The 24,620-nt window shown below is 37.3% G+C and overlaps 2 long non-coding RNA genes across 2 annotated transcripts; one reads left to right on the plus strand and one right to left on the minus strand.

The window, feature by feature from the left end:
* Positions 1-5,817: 5,817 nt before the first annotated feature.
* Positions 5,818-20,948, minus strand: LOC103879536. Its single transcript, XR_002518596.2, has 3 exons — positions 17,610-20,948; positions 16,842-17,159; positions 5,818-11,827 (listed from the first exon to the last, which is right to left on the minus strand). It is a non-coding gene; the product is annotated as an uncharacterized LOC103879536 (long non-coding RNA).
* Positions 20,240-24,345, plus strand: LOC116271447. The gene is made up of 3 exons (XR_004180005.1): positions 20,240-20,288; positions 21,202-21,348; positions 23,642-24,345. It is a non-coding gene; the product is annotated as an uncharacterized LOC116271447 (long non-coding RNA).
* The last annotated feature ends 275 nt before the right edge of the window (positions 24,346-24,620 follow it).

Below are 24,620 nucleotides of genomic sequence, written 5' to 3' on the forward strand. Positions count from 1 at the left end.
TTATCCAGGAGAACATCCCCAACCTAGCAAGGCAGGCCAACATTCAAATTCAGGAAATATAGAGAATGCCACAAAGATTCTCCTCAAGAAGAGCAACTCCAAGACACATGATTGTCAGATTCACCAAAGTTGAAATGCAGGAAAAAATGTTAAGGGAAGCCAGAAAGAAAGGTCGGGTTATCCACAAAGGGAAACCCATCAGACTAACAGCAGATCTCTCAGCAGAAACTCTACAAGCCAGAAGACAGTGGGGGCCAATATTCAACATTCTTAAAGAAAAGAATTTTCAACCCAGAATTTCATATCCAGCCAAACTAAGTTTCATAAGTGAAGGAGAAATAAAATCCTTTACAGACAAGCAAATGCTGGGAGATATTGTCACCACCAGGCCTGCCCTACAAGAGCTCCTAAAGGAAGCACTAACATGGAAAGGAACAACTTGTACCAGCCACTGCAAAAACATGCCAAAATGTAAAGATCATCGATGCTAGGAAGAAACTGCATCAACTAACAAGCAAAATAACCAGCTAACATGATAATGACAGGGTCAAGTTCACACATAACAATATTAACCTTAAATGTAAATGGGCTAAATTCTCCAATTAAAAGACACAGACTGGTAAATTGGATAAAGAGTCAAGAACCATCAGGGTGCCGTATTCAGGAGACCCATCTCACATGCAGAGACACACATAGGCTCAAAATAAAGGGATGAAGGAAGATTTACCAAGCAAATGGAAAACGAACAAACAAAAAAGCAGGGGTTGCAATCCTGGTCTCTGATAAAACAGACTTTAAACCAACAAAGATCAAAAGAGACAAAGAAGATGCCATAACATAATGGTAAAGGGATCAATTCAACAGGAAGAGCTAACTATCCTAAATATATATGCACCCAATACAGGAGCACCCAGATTCATAAAGCAAGTCCTTAGAGACTTACAAAGAGACTTAGACTACCACACAATAATAATGGGAGACTTTAACACCCCACTGTCAACATTAGACAGACCAACGAGACAGAAAGTTAACAAGGATATCTAAGAATTGAACTCAACTCTGCACCAAGTGGACCTAATAGACATCTACAGAACTCTCCAGCCCAAATCAACAGAACATACATTCTTCTCAGCACCACATTGCACTTATTCCAAAATTGACCACACAGTTGGAAGTAAAGCACTCCTCAGCAAATGTAAAAGAACAGAAATTATAACAAACTGTCTCTCAGACCAGTTTGTGGGGAGGAGGGGAAGGGAGGGATAGCATTAGGAGATATACCTAATGTAAATGACAAGTTAATGGGTGCAGCACACCAACATGGCACATGTATACATATGTAACAATTCTGCACGTTGTGCACATGTACCCTAGAACTTAAAGTATAATAAAAAATAAAAATAAAAAAATAAAAAGAAATAAAAACATAAATAAATAAAAACACACTTGAAAATATGATGGCTAAAAATTCTCCAAATTTAATGAAAATGATAAACTTCCAGAATCAAGAAGCTCAATGAGTGACAAGCAAAATAACAAGTAAGGCATGAATTATAAGAGAAAAGAACTGATAAATTTCATCAAAACTAAAACAACATTCTCTTCCAAAGACACTTTAGAAAATGAAAAGGCAAGCCACACACTGTGGGAAATATATGCTAAGTATGACCAAGTACTTGTATCTGGAATATACAAAGAATATACAAATAACTTTTTAAATGGTAAAACCCAATTAAAAATATATATATTTTAGCAGCTACTTAATCAAAATGTTATATAAATATGGCACACAACATGAACAAAGATGCTCAACATCATTAGCTATCACAGATGTGCACAGCGAAACTGTAATGAAGGGACTACTACACCAGTATTAGGAGGTGTAACATTTTTAAAGGCTGATAATACCAAACGTTGTAAAGATAACTGGAATGGTCACACAGTGTTGATGAAAATCAAAAATGGAAGGACTGTTTTGAAAAGGTTTGACAGTTTTATAAAACTAAAACATAAACTGGCTGGTCATGGTGGCTCACCCCTGTAATCCCAGCACTTTGGGAGGCTGAGGTGGGAGGATCACTTGAGGTCAGGAGTTCAAAACCAGCCTGGCCAACGTGGTGAGACCCCCATCTCTACTAAAAATACAAAAATTAGCCGAGTGCGGTGGCAGGCATCTATAATCCCAAATACTCAGGAGGCTGAGGCAGGAGAATTGCTTGAACAGGGGGTGGAGGTTGCGGTGAGCTGAGATAGAGCCACTGCACTCCAGCCTGGGCAACAAGAGCAAGACTCTGTCTCAAATAAATATATAAACTGCCATAAGATGCAGTAATTTCACCCCTAGATACTTACACAAGAGGAATGTAAGCATATGCCCACATATACAATTTTACAGATATAATCATAGAAGGTTTATTTGCAACAAACAAACACTGAAACAACCTAAATGTCTGTCAAGGGCTGAACTGTGTCTACACAAAGTGTGTATATTGAAGCTCTGGACTCCAATCCCTCAGAATGTGCCTATCTGGAAATAGGGCCTTTAAAAGGGTGATTAGGTTAACATGAGGCTATTAGGCTGGTTCCTCCTCCAGAAGAGGACATGTGGACACACGAAGAGACATCAGGGATGCACACACAGAGAAAAGACTGTGCAAAGATGTCTGCAAGCCGAGGAGAGCAGCCTCCAGGGAAACCAAACCTGCCAGCACCTGCTGATCTCAGACTTCTAGCCTCTCGAACTGTGAAAAATAAATGTCTGTTTTTTAAACCACTCAGTTTGTGACATTTTGTTGGTTTTGCTAAAAAACTAATACAGTGTCCATCAACAGATGAATAGATAAGCAAATTGTTGTATCCTCACACAAGGGAAAACTACACAGCTGTAAGTGCAGGTCTGTAGTTGCCTGGGGATGGGGGTGGCAGGAAAAGTTAGAATTAAATAATGATACATTTAATGAGTATTGAATTGTGTGCACCAGGAAATTTACAATCAAATCATGAATACTATATCCATCACCTCTCCTACTATTCTCATGCCCACCTTTGTAATCCATCCCTTTTTCCTCCCACCCCCATCCCCAGGCAACTACAGATCTGCTTTCCGACACCATAGGTAAGTTTGTATTTTCTAGAATCGAGTACGTTTCTGACACACATGTTATGCTTTATATAGATATTTTGGTCTGGCTCCTTACACTCTATGTGAGTACATGCAGATTCAAGCGTACTAAAGCATGTGTAAATTGTCACTTCTCCCTTTGGACTGTCTTTCCTATTTCATTACGTTGCTTATAGTGATCCCGAAAGATGCAATCCCCAAAGTAATCTTCCTAGAAACAGGAACGTCTAAAAAGTAAAAAAAAAAAAAAAAAATACATATGGGAAGCAATTTTTATTTCCCTTAAGGTGTATTTTTCTGCCTATATCTGATATAATTTCAATTTTACGATGACCATTTTTCCCCACATTTTCTCAACTGGAGCTCCGTTGACTGACACAGCTCTGCCTTGTATCAGTAACCTGCATGGTGCTACTCAATGGTATCCAGAGTCATCCACACCACTTCTACTGCCCCTAACCCAGGCTCATCCCTGAAATATCATTATTCACATTAGTCACTCTTTGGGTCTGATAATCTAAAGACTTAAAATGCAAAGTCCTTTTTAAAAAATGAAAAACTGGAGCAATGATGCTTTCGTTTGAATTTCAAAGCGAATTGCCTTAACAAAGAGGCCCTGAGAGCACAAAACACAGGACTAGGCACAGAGTCACGGTGAGGCACAGAGAAAAGGTGTGATCTAAAAGCCAGTGCAGTTTGCAGGAAGAGGAGGACAGGATTCCTGGGCAGTGAAGGCAGTGATCGAACGACGGTACCCTGGACAACACAAAGGCACAACAGCAACCAAGCAGGACAAAAAGGAAGAATTGGCACACCTGGCCACTTGCCAGTTTGGGCTGGGAATCCTGGAGGCACTAACATGACCTGTTTTGATGTACTCTACATAAAATCATAGCATTTCCACAGCTTCACTGAATTTTCAGAGCTGTAAAAAATCATTTTCAACTTTCAGATGGGACATTGGAGGCCCACAGAAGTTAAAAGAGTGTCCAACAATAGACATGTAATTACTGGCACAACCGGGACAGAGCCAGGTGACCTATTCCAGGTCTGGGGTTCTTTCCTCTACACCTATGCCTGACTTGAAAGCATTAGAACGCCCTTAGATTAAAACCAAATTTTGTTAATCATCATCAGTCAAGGTATTACCTCATTAATAACTGCAGCCATCACAATTATTAAAGCATATAGGTTCCCTGCCAGTAATGGTAGTAATAGTAGTAAGCATTCATTATATTTACCTGAAAGCTGATGAGCTAGAACTGAAAGGAAAACCATACGCCGGTAGAAAGAATGAAGAAAGGAGGCTACAACTACTGCATAGAGTTGGCTTGAGTATTCCCAGGCCAGCAAAGACTTCCACATTTCTAAGGCCACTTACTCTTCCTCCCAGACATTGAAAAACATCTGTCCAACTTCACAGGAAGAACCAAACTAAGTGGAAGTGTGCAAAAGAAATCCTCTGTTAGCTTAAGTACAGTATTGCAGGTCTAAATCTTGGTCCCTCTTCCCATCACTTCCTTTTTTTCTCACCTTCTCACATGCGAAAACACATATGCCTGTGCATGTCTGTGTTGAACACCACACAGCCAAGGGAACTGATAACAGGTGAGAAGAGTGAAATTCAGACAGGAAAATTAACGACATTCTTTCAGATGCTTTTGCTTCTCAGAGAAATCACAAGTGCATTAACTCATTTGATTCCCGCAAATTGCTTGTAAAGCCGGGAGCACCAGGATAATAATCCCTGTGTGGCTGATGAGAAAAGTGTGGAAAGCAGAGGCATCTTCATTCTTATGATTAACTCAGGTGTGAGCATCCCTGTCTGGAACAAAGTCACTCCTTTCTGACTGGTGACCTATTTAATTGAACCCTGAGCCAGTGGGGCTGCAGCTCTTACCTTTGAGGTCTATTAGAGTTCTATGGAGGAAGCCTTTTTAGTCCCAGGGACAGTATTGGGGTTCGGTGCTAAATATTTATCTACCACACGGGAAAATTAAAATTTAAAAAAATCATCAATGCAGATAACGACAAAGACTCACAAATGAAGACATGCCTGCTATTTATTTCCTATGCATTAGCAGAAACCATCAACGGAGTCAGCATACTTTCTACTGAAAGGACAACCACATTAAATGACTTCCGTGAACTACTTTGATGAGCATGAGTAATGTTTTCAGTTAACAACACAAGAATTGAGTCTTCCATTATCATGAGATTTTTTTCCTTCAACATTAGTAGAAGCATCTCCAAGTTGGAGCGAACTGGAGACTTCCGCTGGTACAATAAAATCATAAATAATTAAAATGACTTAAGCTGCCCCTTACTTTAACATTTCCTATCCAAAAGGCCCATAAATCACTTCAATAAAAGTGCCTTGTTTTTTGTCAACCCTAGATCTGTGCTTAGGTCTATGTGCTTCTACTTGATTTTGTTCATCAGACGTAGCAAGAGATGAATTGATTACCTGTTTTACAATGTCACACATATGTGTCCACTACGTGGTACTTCCGGTAAAGGGAGGTCACAAAAAATAGATTTCACTGGAGATAACCACAATTTTCTCCTTCTTCCAGAGGTTTCACTTTCCATAATCTGACCCAGAGTATTAGCCACAATTAATTAATTCTATCTAAGGAGTTCTTCTAAGAGTAGACAGCATGAGAGTGACATCGCAACTGCCATAGCCTACTAAGTGCCTGGTACCAAAGATCCTTTATTAAATACTCAAATATAATCATGCACGGTTTATCATATTTTCTCCATTTTGCAGACTTAATAATGGACTTGTCCATATTTATTTGGACTTGTCCATATTTATTTATTTCCATAAATAATTAGAAGAGCCTGGAGTTGCACCAAGTTCTCTCTGACTTAAAGATCTTATCAATTAAAAATAAGTCAGAGTCAGGGTGACTCTGACTCTAGCCCAATAAGTAGGAAAGGACATGAGATGTCCACTACTTCAATTATCTTCAGAGCAAGATGACAACCATTTATTAAGGCAGGAGAGAAAGCATCCTATTGTTTAACTTCTGTAGGGACAGCAGTTTCTTGGATTGCTTAGGTTTTCAACCTTGGACTCTTCTGTACATGTAGTGTAGATTCAGTTGTAAAATGTTGCTTCCTGTCTCAGAAAGCTCTTCTGGTTCTACTGGACCCCTTCTAGACAGTACCCAGTGATAGTAATAGGGGTAAATAGTGAGCTGAAAGAGCATGATGCAGCTAGTCCAGCCCATATCTACTGCAGCAAGACTGATTTTGAAGTAACAATCACTATGAATTAAAGGCAGCATGGCATAGTAAAAATGGAATCAATTTGGCAGTCAGACATAATTGGATTCAAATTCCAGCTTTATCACTTAACAACTGATTAACCTTAAGAAAAGTTACTTAACCTCTCAGAGTACCTATTTTCTCATCTAAAAAATAGATTTAAGTATGACAGTTCTTGTATATACTGATAGGAATTTTCAGTGAGATAATGCAAGTAAAATGTTGTGATATATTAATGGTTATGCATAAGTATTATGACTATATATTCATATATATGTATAATCCCAATTTGTCTAGAATAAGTTTGATTCTCCCCTAGGTGAGATACATGTAGGCTCACTGAGAAAATGTTTCTCAGCATATTCCTTCACACATCTTCCATTTTTGAGAGAACAGTGTGGTGTGATCTGAAGTAAATTGGGTAAATTTTGAAAACTGAATATTCCTAAATTTAGAAGGACACAGATAAGAACTCGGAGCAAAACAGATGAACATTTTTGATTCTGTGATAAAACGATAGAGCAAAAAGCAACAGTTCCTTAATTTGCTTTTTTTCTCCTAACTTGGCTTTCTAGTAACATCATACATATTTTCAGTAAGTACATAACACCCTCCTAATCTGGATGGTAAGTGCAAGAGGTAAGAGCTAAAATTTAAGAGAGACACTTTCAAACCCTTCTTGAAGTCATTTTTTTTTTTTTTTTTTTTTGCAGGTGAATTTCTACTTGAGCAAGCTAAAGCAGAAAAATATGCACGTAGACACCACAGACTAAATCTCCTGATGTGAAGGCTATCTATTTAAAATAACTTTACATCAAAGTAATGAATTCACTCTCACAGTAGAAAGAATAGATCAAGTGTGAGTGGGAAGACAAAAATTTCCTGGGATGCACTCCCCATTGAGAGAACCTGACTGTCGGATGATGGATTTTAGTAAATACCAAGAAAAAGCACTGGGTTCCAGATACCAATAGCACAACTACAGCCTGTAACTCCTTCTGTACTTCCTTAGAGAGCTCCATGAAACAACATATTCATCAATACAGGCATATTTACATTGCAGAAAACTCAACTTAGACTGGATTAAATAATTACGTATTGGCTCATGTACCTGGAAGTCCAATTGAGGAATAAAGTACAAGTTTTCTTGACCCAGATGCTAAGTGATGCTATCTCGTCACTATGTCTTTTGCAGATTAGTAATCCTATGTTGGCTGCAGGAAGAGCTCTCGCTTAGGTCGCAGGCCCGCTGGTGCGCTGTTATCTTTCATGTTAATTGACACAAACCAAAAGGAAACACCCCAAAGCTAAGGATGAGCTTTCTCCTAAGTACAAGAGCTGACTAGGGAGAAACGGATACACAATGACTATCTAGGTACTATTTGAAAGACGTGGAAGAGGGATGGGCACTGAGTATATAAACATAAAGTACATGGAAGACAGTATAAGCCATAATTATCTAGGACTTCTCTCTCATTTTAATGAGAGAGAGTTTAATTCAAACTGTCCCCATTAATCAGGAAATAAACCCATGAAGAATAGAGAAAAGATCCATTTACACTGCATTGGAACAGGCAAGGATAAAATTACTTTCTAAGATGTGTGGACAGAAAAGATAAATCATAGAACCCATGTCAGTTTGGCTGCATGTGACAGAACAATGCAGAATACCAGGATTAAGCAACATAGACGTTTATTTTCCTTTCACATAAAATTATCCAGAAAAAATCTGGTCTGGTGACTCTATGGTTTTAAAAAAGGAAACAAAAAATAATCAAGGGTTTCCAGTTCCTATTGTTCTGCTCTTCAGTGCCGGCTTCCATCTTCAGTAGGTTATCTCATCGTTAAAACTATCTGTCTTTCAAAAGCTCTAGCCAGTCATTACTTCTACATTTCATTTCAAACAAAGACAAAGAGAAGCCAGAAGGGTGCTGCCTCACTCCCCCAAAGAACCTTCCTGGAAGTCCTAAGGCAACACTTATGCTTGCACCCGATTGGCCAGAAATGTGTCACATGACCATATGTAGCTGAAGGGAAACTCCTGGGCTACGCAGTCTTTCAGCAGCATCCACTCTTGCACAAAGGACACAAGGAAGAATAAACACCAGAAACTACTGATTCTCTTATTCCCAGAACCTACGGAAGTGACCCAGAATAGCCAAGACAAATTGAAAAACAAGAATAAGTATGGAGGACTTATGCAATTTGTTTTTAAAAAAATGACAGTAAACCAATCAAAAGAGTGTAGTATTGGCACAACATACACATCAACGGAACAGGACAGAGTATCCCAAAACTGATGCAAACATACATAGTCAGTTGGCTTTTGGTAAAGATTCCAAGAAAATTCAATGAGAAAAAAACAGTCCTTTTAAAGAATGTTTGCTGTAATAATTGGATACCAGTTTGGGGGGGAAAAAAATTAAGTTCAACCATTGCCTCACAATATACATAAAACATTAATACAAAAAGGTGTTATAGTTCTAAATGGACGAGTTAAACTCCCAAACTTCTAGAAGAAAACATGGAAGAAAATCAGTGTGGCATAAGGAGTTCTTGAAGAGAAGAGAAAACTCAGAAATCATGTTAGAAAAATATGGCAGAGAGGACTAGATTGCAGCTCTGGATAGAGTAGCATGCGGAGGCTTGCATTGTGAATTTTAGCTCCAGATCGACTGCAAGAACAAACCAGCAATTCGGAGAGGACCCGCAGGCCATCTGAAGGAAGCAGACTGCTCCTGCAGGACACCCCAGATACTGTGAGTGCCTCGACTGCCGAAGTGGGAAAGGGAGACCCTCCTGTCCCGAACTCGCCCCCCAGCCAGAGAAGCTGAAGGTCTGTTTGCGGGAGAAGTTTCCGACTTTACCAGAGCTGAGACCAGTTAGAGAGCCAGTGACATACAGGGGTCAGAGAAAGCAGCAGAAAGGCCCTGGGAGCTCGCTGGGTCCCCAGCAGCCCATTCCCGCCTGGCACCACAAGGATCCATGGGGAGGGTGGGCAGAGGAGCAGGGGGTAAAACCCCACAGAGCAAAGGAATTCTCTCGCTTAACTTTGTTAACAATTTGAACCCAGGGAGAAACCTCCCAGCCAGAACTCAGGGGAGTGCAGGAACTCACAGGCAGGGGAAGAACCAAGCCCTTTTCTCTGGCAGCTGGGAGGCGGATAACTTCAGGGAAATTTTCAAGCCCTTCTCACCCTCCTCCTGGAAACAGACTCTGGACTGTTGTGTAGGGCGCGGTGGGAATGAGGCCGGCCCTTCAGTTTGTGTGGGAGCCGGGTGAGGCCTGTGACTGCCGGCTCTTCCCACTTCCAACCTGCATGACTCAGCAGAGGCAGCCATAATCCTCCTAGGTACACAATTCCAGTGTTGCTGGTGGTGCAAAACGGTGCATTCCCTTCAGAAAATAATCAGAAAGAGGTAAAACTGACACTGACTGAAACCTCATACAGTAAGATTTTCTGTTGCTTTAAAGCTGGCAGATAAATCACAATATCCTGAATTGTAGAACTGCAAAATTCAATCTATAAAAATTTGTCCTCAAGAGAAATAATTACTGCAAATGAAAATTCACAACAGGAGAAGTGAGTCTTTCAAATCTGATGGCAGAAAATATTCCTTAAAGGAATCAAATCTGTGTAATAGATATAAAAGTTAGTTAATTCCAATGAGAAAATTACATGGAAATATGGAAGCTATTTAACTGTGCCATATAAAACATTGACCCATAGCTTAGTTTGACATTATGGGATCTGTTTCAGAAGCCACAAGCTTGATGAACAATGTATCAATGTTGCCATAATTATAATTTTTTTAACTTGGTATTTTAAAATCTTCCATATCAAAATGTCGAAGGTCACAATGGCCTGAGACCATGAATTTCTCGTCATTGTGTCAGTGGGTGCACCACCTGAGCCACCCATGGCCTTCCTTTCACAAGGAAAAGGAAGACATTAGCGTCTCCAGGTGCTCCTCTCAGTGTGACAGGAAGAATGGCAATCACTAAAGAAGACCAAAGAAAATGCATATATAACTGGATCTGAAGAACTCTTTCAAACAGCATTATCTCCTCTCACAATTTATTTTACCAAATGACACTGCAGCGCACACTGCAGAGCCCAGCAGTGCAGGTGAACATTCTGGTTCCTCTGTTCAACGTTACCTGTCCAGCACCAGACCCTTGCCGGGTCTTAGTGCAATGACACCAAGGATCACGCCTGAAATTATTCAAGAGACCAAAACCTAGAGGGAAAGGAAATTGTAGAAAGCTTGCATTATTTATAAAGTTAAACCATTTCCTGGACTGTGTCCAAAATGGCTGTTACTGGGCAGGGAGACCTTGAGGGTTGGATCAACCCATTCGGTTCTGCCCCATGTAAATAATCTGGCAGCTCATTCTGCCTATACTGATGATAATGAATTGCAAAAATTTACAGTTTTTGTACTTGCTGGAATTCATGATTCTTTAATCACTATCCTTAAAACAGATATCAAATGTTACTTGCAAAAACCCAATAAAATGTTTCTAATTGCATTGTTGCAGAAACAGTATCAATTCTCTCATTATGTACCATTGCTCAGTAGGTAATTAGAAATGCAATGTGCTTATCTTCACCTATTTTTATTTCATCCTTGTCTCTTCTAGGTAAACTGCTGGTTTGTTTACACCCTCATCTTTTCACATAACCCTGGCTGAAATAAAATGTGTACATTCAGCAGTCTCAAAGCAGGATAATTGCAGTGCTCTCTCCGTTCTTCATCAACTCTCCCTTCAAGAAACTCAGTCAACTATTTTCTTCTAGAACCCTTCCTAACCAAAACAATCAAGAAAATGAGTTTTTGTCCCTCAGTCTGAATCAACCACTCACATGGTTTTACAAGTCGACCTCATGAGTGTAGGACTGTACCATTCATAGACACAAACTGTGTCCTTGTGGGCTGTCCTCATTGCCTGATGCCCGGCCCTGCTTTCCATCTGGCCATCATAGTCTGGATAATCCCTTCTTCCTTTTTCAGACCTCCTTTTTTGCTCCTATTAGACAAATCTCCTTGCTGCCCAACTGAATCTACCCTTTGTTCTGAATGGAAAACTATTCTAAAAAACAGCAGTGAATAAGAAAAGTGATCCATCTGCAAAGGAGCAGGATAAAAGAAGTTCTGATCCTTGACAATAGTCCCCTGTATAGGGAATTTCCAATAATTATACCATCAATATACAACACTAAGAAACATCAGTGAGTCTTTTTGATTTCCCATTTGACAGTAGAAAGTGATTGAGTCTATAATAAATGAGTCTATAAATACTAGTTAATATCAATAATGAATGAATAAAACGCTGGAGGGGAAAAGACTTACCCCATTTCAAAACTTGCTTAGCCAAAATGTGATCGAAGGTAATCCACCATATTGGGTATATGCACACCGTAGAGTACTGTGCAGCCATAAAAAGAGAAAGAAATCATGTCCTTTGCAACAACATGAATGCAGCTGGACATGATCCTAAATGAAGTAATGCAAGAACAGCAAACCAAATACCATGTCTTCTCACACACAAGTGGGAGCTAAACATTGGATACTCATGGACATAAAGATGGCAGCAATAGACACTGGGGACTACTAGAGGAGGGAGAGGGAGAAAGGGTTGAAAAACAAACTGTTGGGTCCTACACTCGGTACCTAGGTGACAGGCTCATTCATACCCCAAACCTCAGCATCACACAATATACCCCGATAATAAACCTGTACATGTAGCCCCTGAATCTGAAATAAAAGTTGAAGGGGAAAAAAAAGAATACACTATGTTGAAATAAAAAACAAATAACAAGCACTTGATAACTACTAGGTCAAATAAGACATTTAGAAAATGAAATGATGGACTAATTAGAAATGAATGACAGTAGTGTTCACAAAATGTGGCCTGCATAATATTTGATTTGGGAAAAATGTTGCCTTTTTATTGTCTAATATATCATTAATTTAAAAAATATATTTGATGAACAATGGGAGAGTCATTTTTGTATACAGGATAGAAAGTTCATATGCATTTATTAGAATAGCTTATATAATTTAGTAAATTTTTTGTATTTTATTAAAATTTAATAATTTAGTAAATTTTCAAATCCTCTGTTTTATTACCATGCTGAGAGAGCTATTTTAAAGTTTCCCAATGCTCATGTTTCTGTCAATTTCCTGTTGAAATGCTAAGATCTTTTGCTTTACATACTTTAATTCCATTTGTTTTAGCACAGAGAATGTCATAGATGTTATATTGACAAAATGAAGAATTGTTTTGTTTTTAATTTTTATTTCACAATAAGAAATATACAAAATTATAAAAATAACACACAGATGCCTGTGTACCACCAAATCAACTTGAAAACCAAAACACTGACTGAACAGTTACTTCATCTTTGTGATCTCTCCCCTGGGCTATCCGTCTTCATTCGTCCCAATTCAAACCTTTATACTGATTTTTAGGTTTATGTTTCTCATAAATTTTTATACCTTTGCTAAAACATTCATAAATAATATAGTATTATAAGATACTTATATAGTGGAATTTTATGCAGCAATAAAAATAAATGACCTTGAGTAAGACTTTTCAAGTGATATAAATCTAAAAACCCTACTTAGCAAAAATAAGCAAGTATAGAAGAACATATGCAGTGTGAAACCATTTACATTATAATTTTTTAAAAAAAGAATTGTACCTTATACCTGTCAAATAATCATTGTTCTCCCACTTTAATCTCTTTGCATTGAATTGTTTACCTTTTACTATTTAGTATATTGAAGTTTGGTTTTGTTTGTTTCCTTTTCATGATTTATGTGTCCACACTTATGCTTTCATTCTTTTAAAGGCGGCTTTGCTTTAGATATGTTTATTTATACAACATAAAATGTGAAAGGCTTTGTCTTTTAATATGGTAGTTCAACCAATAGTATATATGACTGAAATATTCAGGCATCTTTTTATCCTGCTCTTTCATGTTTTTAAATTTTCTTGCTGTTTCTTTTGTTTTTGTTCTCTAGCCAAATAAAATACACAACCTTCATTTTTACCATAACCAGTGTTTTCATACATAATGGATAGAGAGATTGGCAAGATAGATGATTGATATATTAATCAATTTATAGATAGATAGATACATCATATCTTGTTTTCAACACCAGTTTCTTTCAGGCCTTTCAAAACTATACTTAATCTATACTTCTTAACTTGTGCATTTTTACATTGTCATAGTTAAGTCAAAAACAGTATATTTTTGCTTTCTTCTCTATACAGTAGTATATTTTAATTATATTTTTGTGTTTCCATCTACTCTTCCCTTTGTCCCCACAAGGTCAGGAGATCGAGACCATCCTGGCTAACACGGTGAAACCCCGTCTCTACTAAAAAATACAAAAAACTAGCCGGGCGAGGCGGCGGGCGCCTGTAGTCCCAGCTACTCGGGAGGCTGAGGCAGGAGAATGGCGTAAACCCGGGGGGCGGAGCTTGCAGTGAGCTGAGATCCAGCCACTGCACTCCAGCCTGGGCGACAGAGCCAGACTCCGTCTCAAAAAAAAAAAAAAAAAAAAATTTAAATATTTTATTATATTATCATCTTTAAATATACATGTTCTTTTTCGAGAAAATGTTTGACATTTGAATTCAGTTTCTAAATCAGGTATACGGGTGTTTTTATTTATTTCAATTGTTTAACTTTTCTCCCATTTGCCATACCTCTCTTTGTACTTGTCTCCCCCTTTTTGAGATTAATGTAGATCTATCTTTCAAAGAGATGGGTTACCTTCAGATAGATATCACAAGCAGGTGCATGAACCATGTGTGAGCATGTGTTTATTTTGCCTTGACACATTAAAAGGGGGTGATTATAGAGGACAAAATCAGGCCTGGTGCAGTGGCTCATACCTATAATCTCAGCACTTTGGGAGTCTGAGCAGGGGGATCACTTGAGCCCAGCAGTTTGACACCAGCTTGGGTGACACAGTTAGGCCCTATCTCTACAAAAAAAAAAAAAATTTAAAAATTAAAAACTTTAGTCAAGTGTGGTGGTGCATACCTGTGATCCTAGCTACTCAGGAGGCTGAGGTAGGAGGATCACTTGAGCCTGGAAGGTCAAGGCTGCAGTGAGCCATGATCATGCCACTGCACTGCAGCCTTGGTGATAGAGTGAGATCCTGTCTCAAAAAAGAAAAAAGAAATTAGCCAGGTATGGCAGTGCATGCCTGTAGTCCAGCTCCTCGGAAGGCTGAGGTGGGAGAATCGCTTGAGCCCAGCAGTTCAAGGTTGCAGTGAGCTATGATCACATCGCTGCACTCAGCCGGGGCAACAGAATGAGACCCATCTCTAAAAATAAAGAGTAACAGGACAAAATTCAGAGCAGCATTTACTATTGCATCTGAGAAGTCTCAGATGAGGCTGACTTCTTTTTTCCTTTGTGAGAAGTCGATCTTTTTTTCCTCCTTCCTCTCCCCTATCTCACCCTAGATGATTATAAATGCTAGCTTTATTCTTCTAGTTAGAAAATTTTGCCAGGTTATCTGTAGTCCCTTTGTCTTGGCATCATATGATAAAATCTTTTCATCTGTACGTCCAGCTCAGACAAGTTGCTCTCTACTGCCATCTCCACCTCATTGTATCTTTAATTATTGCTTCTGTTAAATTCCCCTCATTTCTCTTCCAGTCAATTATGTCTGTGTTGGGTCTCCTTCCATCTTTATATGTATACCATGTTATCTCACTGTTTGTATGTGTTTATTTATTTATTTAAACAGGGTCTTGCTCTGTCACTCAGGCTGGAGTGCAGTGGCACAATCATGGCTCACTGCAGCCTCAACCTCCTGGGCTCAAGTGATCCTCCCGCCTCAGCCTTCCAAGTACCTGAGACTACAGGTGTGTGCCACTGCACCTGACCTGTTTTGATTTAAAATGTTTAAAACAGAGCACACCCCTTCAATAATTAGGAGAAGTACAAGATAGAAATATAGATTTTATTACTTACAGGTTGGAGGGCACATGGCACGCCCAGGGGCTGCACACTGAGGTCAGGGAGATCAGGCAGGGAAAGAGAGTGAGGGATCCATGGGTCAATACCTTTATTAAGGTTCAGGACAGTGTCTAAACACATTTCTGGAGAGAAGTTTTCATTGATAGATTTGAAAGAAACAAGCATGAGTTCCACGCTATGCTCACTGCAGCATGTCTCACAGTCCATGCAGGGTGTGGCGCTCAGCAGGGCCAGTCAAGCAGGTGACCACCTGGTCACTAGGAGGCAGTTGTATAAGGAGATACCTGGATAGACCATACTGAGGAACTGGGAGGAGGTGTAGAACTAAAAACTGTGTCAAGCGTGATTGAGCTCTGCTTCTGATATGAGAAAGCTAAACCTATTTAAAATGGATGTCAAGGCAATATAAAATCATAAGAATTCACTATGCTCATAATTTTTCCATCTTTGATTACTTTTTCTGTATTGTGGGGAAAGTTTTTCTCAAGTTCATCCTTCACTTTTATTGATACGATCTTCTGTAGAACCAATTCTGGTTTTTACATGAATATATATGGATTTTAATTATGAAATTTTTAGCACCCTAGAAGTTCTTCCTATCTCATTCATCTCCCTTTTCTTTCCTTTCTCTTGTTATTTATTACAGTTGCTTGCCTCTTTATATTTTACTTTTTTTTCGTAGAGGCTATATTTTCCTTTACTCTGTTTATGATTACAAAGAGTTTTTTAAATTTTATTCTTTTGGATTTTTTTCTAGATTCATATGTGCCCTCTGATTCCGTTAGAGTGCTCTCTTTGCCTGGATTTAGGGTACTTTTTCAAAGGTCCATGATATTTTTAAAATCTGTTTGCTTGTCTTTAATAATGTTCAAGAGTTTGTCAATAAAGTGGATTTATGTATCTTCATTTTTTTCTACTCTCTGCCAACTCAAGTATAATCTCCAATCATTAACTAGAGGCAGATAAGGAAGGATGGTGGGGTTTGTGTATTTCCTTTGGTTTTACCCCTCAAGGATTTTGTGTTCTATCACTCTGCTATCTCAGAGCTACAATTAGGAGGAAAAGCCTTAGTACATCAGGCTGCACCTTCCAAGTACCTACTAAAGTACCATCTCTATTAGATTGTTTTTGTCTGAAACAAAAATGTAGTGCATTAAGAATTACAGTCTTCAACATGGGCTAATACTAAAGATTTCTATCAATGACACAAGTCATGAGCACCTTAAAATACTTTTCAATTAAAAATGATGGGAAGTGTGATGGAAAGGTGATTGGGCTACAAAGTCAACTGTGGTAAATATTGTAGACTGGGTCATTCAACACCTGTTTCTGTTCATTTTTATTTGTTCTTGCTATAATATCAAAATTGGCAAAGATGAAAACTACCTTTCCCAGTCTCTATTGCAAATAGAGTTTCCTCTGAGGTCAACTTACTGTTAAGCAGATGAACCCATACAAGACTTCTGAGGTAACAGAGGGCAGCAGAGGTGGACGACATGAAGAGAAATGAAGTCTTCGGGTAAACATAGGGGAAAGGGTGTTAGGTAGTTCGGCATCAGTTGTAGTAGAGCTTACAGTTTCCAAAACATTTTGTCTTGGATTCTAAGCAGCACCCTTGGGGTTCTGCTAGTGCAGACTGGATATTTCTTCTGAATTTTTGGATCCTGGCTGTATAACATCTCAGCTTAATTCCCTGATACATTGTTATTCATTTTTCTTCATATTTTGTGGATTTTAACTTGTTTGAAGGCCCTGAAATGAGTTTATCTGTGTTAGTTAGCTACCTTGTGAGGAAGTTCCAACTCTCTTACTGACTGCCCATAGAGCCATCGGTGGAAGGACTCCAGCAGGCACAGTTCTGATCTCAGCCCATGTAAATGGCACCTCCAAAGAACTGAGATATGGTGATACTACTCTCCATCTCTACCACTCCTCATTCCACAAAAAAACATGAATAAAGCCAGATCCAAGAATACACCAGGGACCAATTACAACACATGACCTGACAGAGAATGGTACACAATCAAAAAAAAAACAAAAAAACAAAATTCTATTTCTAATTTAATTTATTCTGCAAAAGTTTTCCATTAAAACAATACAAAATCCTGGATATAGAGTGGATTATCATAGTGACTATTTGTTAATTCCATTGGCAGCTGCTATTTCCTTTGGATATTTTTCCCAGAGTAAATCGACACATACCAGGTACTTAGTAAGAAGTTCTTGACCTAGAAGAAATGTTTTCCTCACATTCCAATAAGCAGAAAACACTAGAATCTATTTTTTACTTGTCTAGATTATCGGCACACATTTATGTTCTTATCTCAAGACTACATCAATTCTATAGCTTCCTGCCATGAAAAATTCAATAATCAGAGACGTTGATCCTATCATTCCCCTCCCCCCAACAAAGGATATTTTGTTGGTCCACTGCATTGGTGACATCACAAAGGTGGGACCTGATGCTAGAGTAATCATAGGTACCTTAGATGGCCTGGTAAGGCATATGCATGACAAAGTATGAAGAGTGAATCCCGTAAAACTTCAGGAGGCCAATTTGTCTAGGGCATGGTCAAATATTACCTCCCTAGTTAAAGACAATTAGCTACGCTGGGAACACCTACCATTAAAAAGTTATTGTGCTTAATTGGCCCATTAAATTTTAAAGAGAACACTTCCATATTTGAATGTATTGTTCTAACTCATTTATGAAGCAATCTTTTGGACTACAGGGCAAGATATCTTGCCCCTTAGCTTTTATGATTCAGTGAATTGAAAAGACCCTCAATGTGTCTATAGTTTATTGGGAGGCTGTGGCAAATTCCTGTGGCAAATTCCAGTAGGAAAATCAGAGAATGCCCCTGAGTTTTGCAACAAAGCTCTACTCTCTTCAGCAAGTAGTTTTTCTTCTAAAAACCAGCTCTTGGCTTGCTATTGGATCCTGGTTGAAACTGAACTAATCCAGGTTGCTATAAACGAAATGGGTGTTTTCTGTTGTACCAGACTGAAGGCATCATCAGGAGTGAGCAGAAGCAGACATAACAGCAGTGGAGATACATGCTTAGAGGAAGGTAGTTGTATAAGGGAGGTATCATTTTCATGGCCTTTAGCTTGGGGACAAGTATTGTTGGCATAGCATATGAGGTGGCGGAGACACCAGCAGAGAAAACTTAACTTTTCTGACCTGGGAAATTAGAAAACTGATTTGGGAAAACTGTTATTTAGAGTGGGAAAAACTTGGAACAGAAAAATCCAAGAAGAGATTCCAAAATATGCCTACCCACATCTCTGAGTGACTTAGGAACCTGCCTTCGTAGAATAAACTCAAAGCAGCTTAGCTAATGACAAACTACCTAAACTGAGAACAGAGCCACCATCTAATAAAGTTTTCAGTTCAAGTTCAAACAAGACAATTGCCTGCTTAAATGCTTAAATGCTTAAAACAAGCATTGGAGAAAATGTTATAATGTCCAAAATGACCAAAGTAAAAAGAACCAGGAAAAGGGAACACATTCTCAAGAGAAAAGAAAATCACCTGTGAATCACCCCAAGATGATTCAGATATTAAAACTAATAATTGAGGATTTTCAAGTGGCTGTGATAATTATCTTCAGAGGGTACAATAAATATGTTCTCAATAAGTGAAATTTTAGGAAATCTCACCTTAGAAATAGAAACAATAACAATGAGCCAAATGGAAATTCTAAAACTGAAAAATAAATTATCTGCAATAAGTTATTCTTCTTTAAAAAATCAATTCTTGGTTGCTATTGGGTCCCAGTTAGGTCCTAGATGAATAAATGTAATAGCTGAATGGAGATGTCAGAGGAAAGAGTAAGTGAACTTGAAGACAGAGCAATGAATACGACCCAGCACGATGTGAAGAATAGTGCTATAGTTTGGATATCTGTCCCCTCGGAAACTCATGTTGAAACTTAATCTCCAATGTGGCATATCTAAAGGTGGAGTGTTTAAGAGGTGACTGTGTCATGTTAGCTCCGTCCTCATGAATGGATTAATCCACTCAGGGATTAACGAGTTATCACAGGAGTGACATTACTGGCTTCCTAAGAAAAGACAGACCTGACCAAGCTCACCCTCTCAACATGTGATGCCCTGTACCACTGTGGGACTCTACAGAGTCCTCTCCAGCAAAAAGGCCCTCACCAGATGTAGCCCCTCAACTTTGGACTTCTCAGTGTCTGTACCTGAAGAAAGTAATTCCTTTTCTTTTAAATTGCCCGTTTTACGCATTCTGTTATAAGCAACAGAAAACAGACTAAGACAAACAGAAATAAAAGCTAAAAAATGAAAAGCATGAACAAAGTACCACAGGGACTGACTTGTTAAATAATACAAAACCAAGCAACATAAATCTAATTAGAGTACCGGAAGAACAGAAAGGTAATGGGGAAAAAGTAATTCATCTGAGGAAATACTGACTGAAAATGTCCCCAACTGATGAAAGACAGAAATTTAAAGACACAAGATGATCAACAAACACCAAACAGAATAGACACGAAGTCCATCATAATCAAAAATTTCAACGTCAAAGGGATGAGCAAATCTTGAAAGCAGAAAGAGAAAAATGACACAAATAAAGGAAAACAATTCAGCTAGTGGGGTTGTCTCATCAAAAGTCAAAGTGGCCAGAAGAGAATGAAACATCTTTTAAGTGGTCGAAGAAGAGGCTGAACAACTCAGAATTATATAACTGGTGAATCGATACTTAAAGAATTAACGCAAAATAGAAATATTTTCAGATAAAAGATAAACTAAGGAAATCATTATAGAAGTTTCTAAAGAAAGTCTTCAGACTGAAGAAAATGATACCAGATGGAAACTTGGATTCTCAGAAAGGAATGAAGATCACTGGAAATGGTAGATGAGTCACATTCCTTTACACTCATTTGCCATTTAAAGTAGAGGTGTAGCATAAAAAACTATAGCATCAAGAATGTGAGTATATGTAGACATACAGTGTTGTAAGGTTTCTATATCTTACAGGAAGTGGTAAAATATTAACTTAAAGTGGGCAGTAAAAGGCTAAAGTTATGTACCATAATCTCTAGGACAATCACTACAATAATGCAAAGAAACATAGCTAAAAGTCAATAGGAAAATTAGATTGAAATTATAAAAGTATTCAAATAATCCAAACAAGGGAGGGGATAAATAGAAAACCAATAATAGCATGATATCTTCATATCTAATGATTAGAATAATTACATTAAATGTTTTTAGTTTTTTGGGTTTTTTTTCTATAACAGAATAATTACATTAAATGTTAATGAGCTGAATGATGCAACTAAATGAAGAAATTATTAGAATGCATTTTAACAATCAAATTATATGTTGTCCATCAAAAATATAGATTAGGTATAAATACAGATATACTGAAAGTAAATGGATAGAAAATGATATGCCATGCAAACGTAAGCATGAGAAGGCTACAGGCCTCAATTAATATAACATAAAACAAATTTAAAGACAAAAAAAAATTACCAGAGATAAAGATAGTATGATAAAATAGTCAAATCATCAGGAAGATGTGCAAGTTATCAATTTAACAAAGCTTCAAAGTACATGAATCAAAACTTGATCCAATTAAAGAAAAAAAACAGATAATTCCACACTCCAAATTATATATTTTAACACGGGAGTCAGCCAACTTTTTTCCTAAAGGACCAAAGAGTAAATATTTCAGGCCTTCGATATATTCTTTTTGAGTGTGTGTGTGTGTGTGTGTGTGTGTGACCTTTTAAGAATGTAAACATCATTCTTAATCTGACAGCTTGTGGGCCAGCAACTTAGCAGATGAGTTCAACGAAAGAATCAGTGAAGACAGAGAATGTTTGAACAACGCTATCAGTAAACTACAGTAAACTGATATATACAGAGCCACCCAGTCACCCAACAACAGAATACATATTCTTTACAAGTATGTAAGCTACATTTACTAGAATGATCCATATGCTTAGTAATTTTTTTAAGGTCTCAAATTTAAAAGTTTCAAGTCATGTATGTTTTCTAACCAAAATAGGATTGAATTACAAACCAACAAGAAGATATATAGGAAAATCCCAAATATTTACAACTTAAACACTTTGAAACAATCAACAGGTGAAATAAGAAATCACAAAGAATATCATTTGGTGATTAAATAAAATTGTCATGAAACGCAAAATGTTAAAATTTTTCAAGCATGGACAAAAGAATGCTTAGAGAGAAATTAAATGCTTATGCTAGAAAAGAAAGAATAGAGATTAAGTTTTACAGTTTTCACTGCAAGAAATCAGAAGAAAAAGTAAACCCTATGTAGGTAGAAGAAAGAAAATAAAAACAAAGGGAAATAATCAATGAAGCAGAATAGAAAAACCGAGAAAGAAAATAAATGAAACCAATATCTAGCTATTTAAAAAGATCAATAAAATTGACAAGCCCCTAGCAAGATTGATCTAGGGGGAGAAAATAAGAGAAGACGCAAATTATCGTGATTAGAAGCATAAAAGGAGATGTCACTATGGATCCTACAAATATTAAAAGGATAATTATTATAAATAACAACTTTAATATATTAGACAAAATTATTAAAAGATACAAATATCCAAAATGAACACAAATTTTTGTGCTCCATTTATTAAGGTGGAAAATATATTAAAGAGATTAAATTCATAATTAAAACCCTCAGAAAGAAACCTCCAGGCCCAAATATCATCACTGGTAAATTTAATTAAACCTTTAAAGCATAAATAATACAGTTCCTAATAAACTCTTTTAGAAAATGGATGATGAGGGACATTCTAATTTATTTTACAAGGGGAGCACTACCTTGATACAAAGACATTACAAGAAATGAAAACAAAAACCAATATCCTTCATGAACGTAAGTGCAAAATAACACCCAAAATTTTATAACTAAAATCCAGTGATTATGTATATTAAGGATAATGCATCATAACCATGTGGTGTTTATCAAAGAAATACAAGGTTCATTTATATTTAAAAATCAGTGTAATTTAAACACATTTACAAAATAAAAGAGAAAATGCATATGATTAGTTCAATAGACTCAGTAAATTCAACACCAATTTATGTTAAGAATTCTTACTAAAATTAAAACTTTCTCAACTGAGTAAAGGACATAAAAGAAAAACCCACAGCTAGCATCATACTCAATGGCGAAAAGGCTCAACACATTGTATGTAAATTCAGAAATAAAGCAAAAATGTCTGTTCCTACAACTTCCGCTCAACATTGTACTGGAGTTCCCAGCCAGTGAAATAAGGCAAGAAAAGGAAATAAAAGGCATACAGATTATAAAGTGATAAGTAAAACTCCATTCACAAAAGACAAGATTAAATGTATTGCCATTCCTAAAAGGTCTTCAAAAACTATTAGAACTAATAAGTGAATTTATCAGGGCCACAAAATACAAAGTCAATGTAAAAAAATCAATTGTATTTCAATTGTAATCAATTGACTAGCAACTAAAAATTTAATAAGCTTTTTCCAATACTATGAAAAAATAAAGCAGTTAGCAATAACTTTAATAAAATATGAGCAAGAATTTTGCACTGAAAACTGAGAAAAATTAAAGAGCTCTATCAACAGAAAATATCATAATCATGGATTAGAAGATTTCGTATTGTGAAGTCTTTGGTTCTCTCAAAATTGATCTATTGATTCAACCCAATCCCATTCAAAATCCTAGCAGACATATTTAGTAGAAATTGACTAGGTGGTTCTAAAACACATTTGGAAATACAAAGAATAGCTAAATCAGTTTTGAAAAATAAAAATAGCTATATTATAAGACACATTATCTGATTTCAATACTTGTATATTGCTGTAGTAATCAAAATAGAAATTCAATAGGGAAGTAAATAACCTTGCACAGTAAAATGAACCCCAAACCCAAACTCTCTTACACCACACACACACACACACACACACACACACACACTGTGAAACTTCTAAAAGAAAATGTAGCAGAAAATCTTTGCACATTGTGGAAGGTAAAGATTTCTCAGACCATATACAAAATAAAAAGCAAAGAAAAAAGTGACAGAGCAAGAATTATTTTCTAGGTCACATACTATTTCCAAAGGGATGGAAGAACCAGACTCTAAGGCACGATTGAAAAGATGTTTTCACTCATTACGTATATTGAATTTTAAAATCAGCAAGGACCTCATAGGACATCTGGCTAAATTTCTTTTCTTTTTTTTCAGATGCATGAATAAACTAACATCAAGAGATTTGCGAGATTACTACAGGTGGTTAATGGCAAAATCATTTCTTTTTCTTTAGCCTTGATCAAGTAGCTCAGTGCATGTCACAAGGTAGTAGTTCAGTAATTGCGTATTGAACATGGATAGATGACTTCCAGGTATCTATATAGAAGTAAAAGCAAATGGATTAAAGTGTTGTTACAAAATACTATTATAGTTTACATACTATTTTAACTTTTAAAATGATGCAATTATTTTAGCTTATGTTATCAGAAGAAACTACATCCTAAAAATGTTGTACTTCAATAGCTGACTCTATAATTATTGTGACCAAGAGACAAAAGGACTACAGTTTTATTTTTTTTATATAAATTCTAGCTAAAATGTTCGTAGTTTCCCAAAGGATGGGAACAAAAATTCTGCTTACCTTACTGGCTTCATTGGATTTTATTCTGTCTTCTGCCTATTGGAGTCACGTGACACGCCTTGAGACTGTGACCTTTATATTGATTCTAACCAGAAAAGGGAGAGAGAGCATCCCTCTCTCCACAATCTCCACAATCCCTACAGAGCTCCTAGTACAATTTACGGGGGCTGCCCTAGAGCAGTCAGACCAGCCTTCAGGATTTCCTGACATGCAGAATAGTTTTTCTTTTTTGTTTTTTTCTTTTTTTCTTTTTTTTTGAGACAAAATTTTACTCTTGTTGCCCAGGCTGGAGTGCAATGGGGTGAGCTCAGCTCATTGCAACCTCTGCCTCCTGGGTTCAAATGACTCTTCTGCCTCAGTCTCCTGAGTAGCTGAGGTTATGGGCACCCACCACCATATCCAGCTAATTTTTGTGTTTTTAGTGGAGACAGGGTTTCACCATGTTGGTCAGGCTGGTCTTGAACTCCTGACCTCAGGTGATCCACCTGCCTCGGCCTCCCAAAATACCAGGATTACACGCGTGAGCCACTGCACCCAGCCCCAGAATAGTTT

The sequence above is a fragment of the Papio anubis genome, chromosome 19 (genome assembly GCF_008728515.1).
Source record: "Papio anubis isolate 15944 chromosome 19, Panubis1.0, whole genome shotgun sequence".
NCBI classification, from domain to species: Eukaryota; Metazoa; Chordata; class Mammalia; order Primates; family Cercopithecidae; genus Papio; species Papio anubis.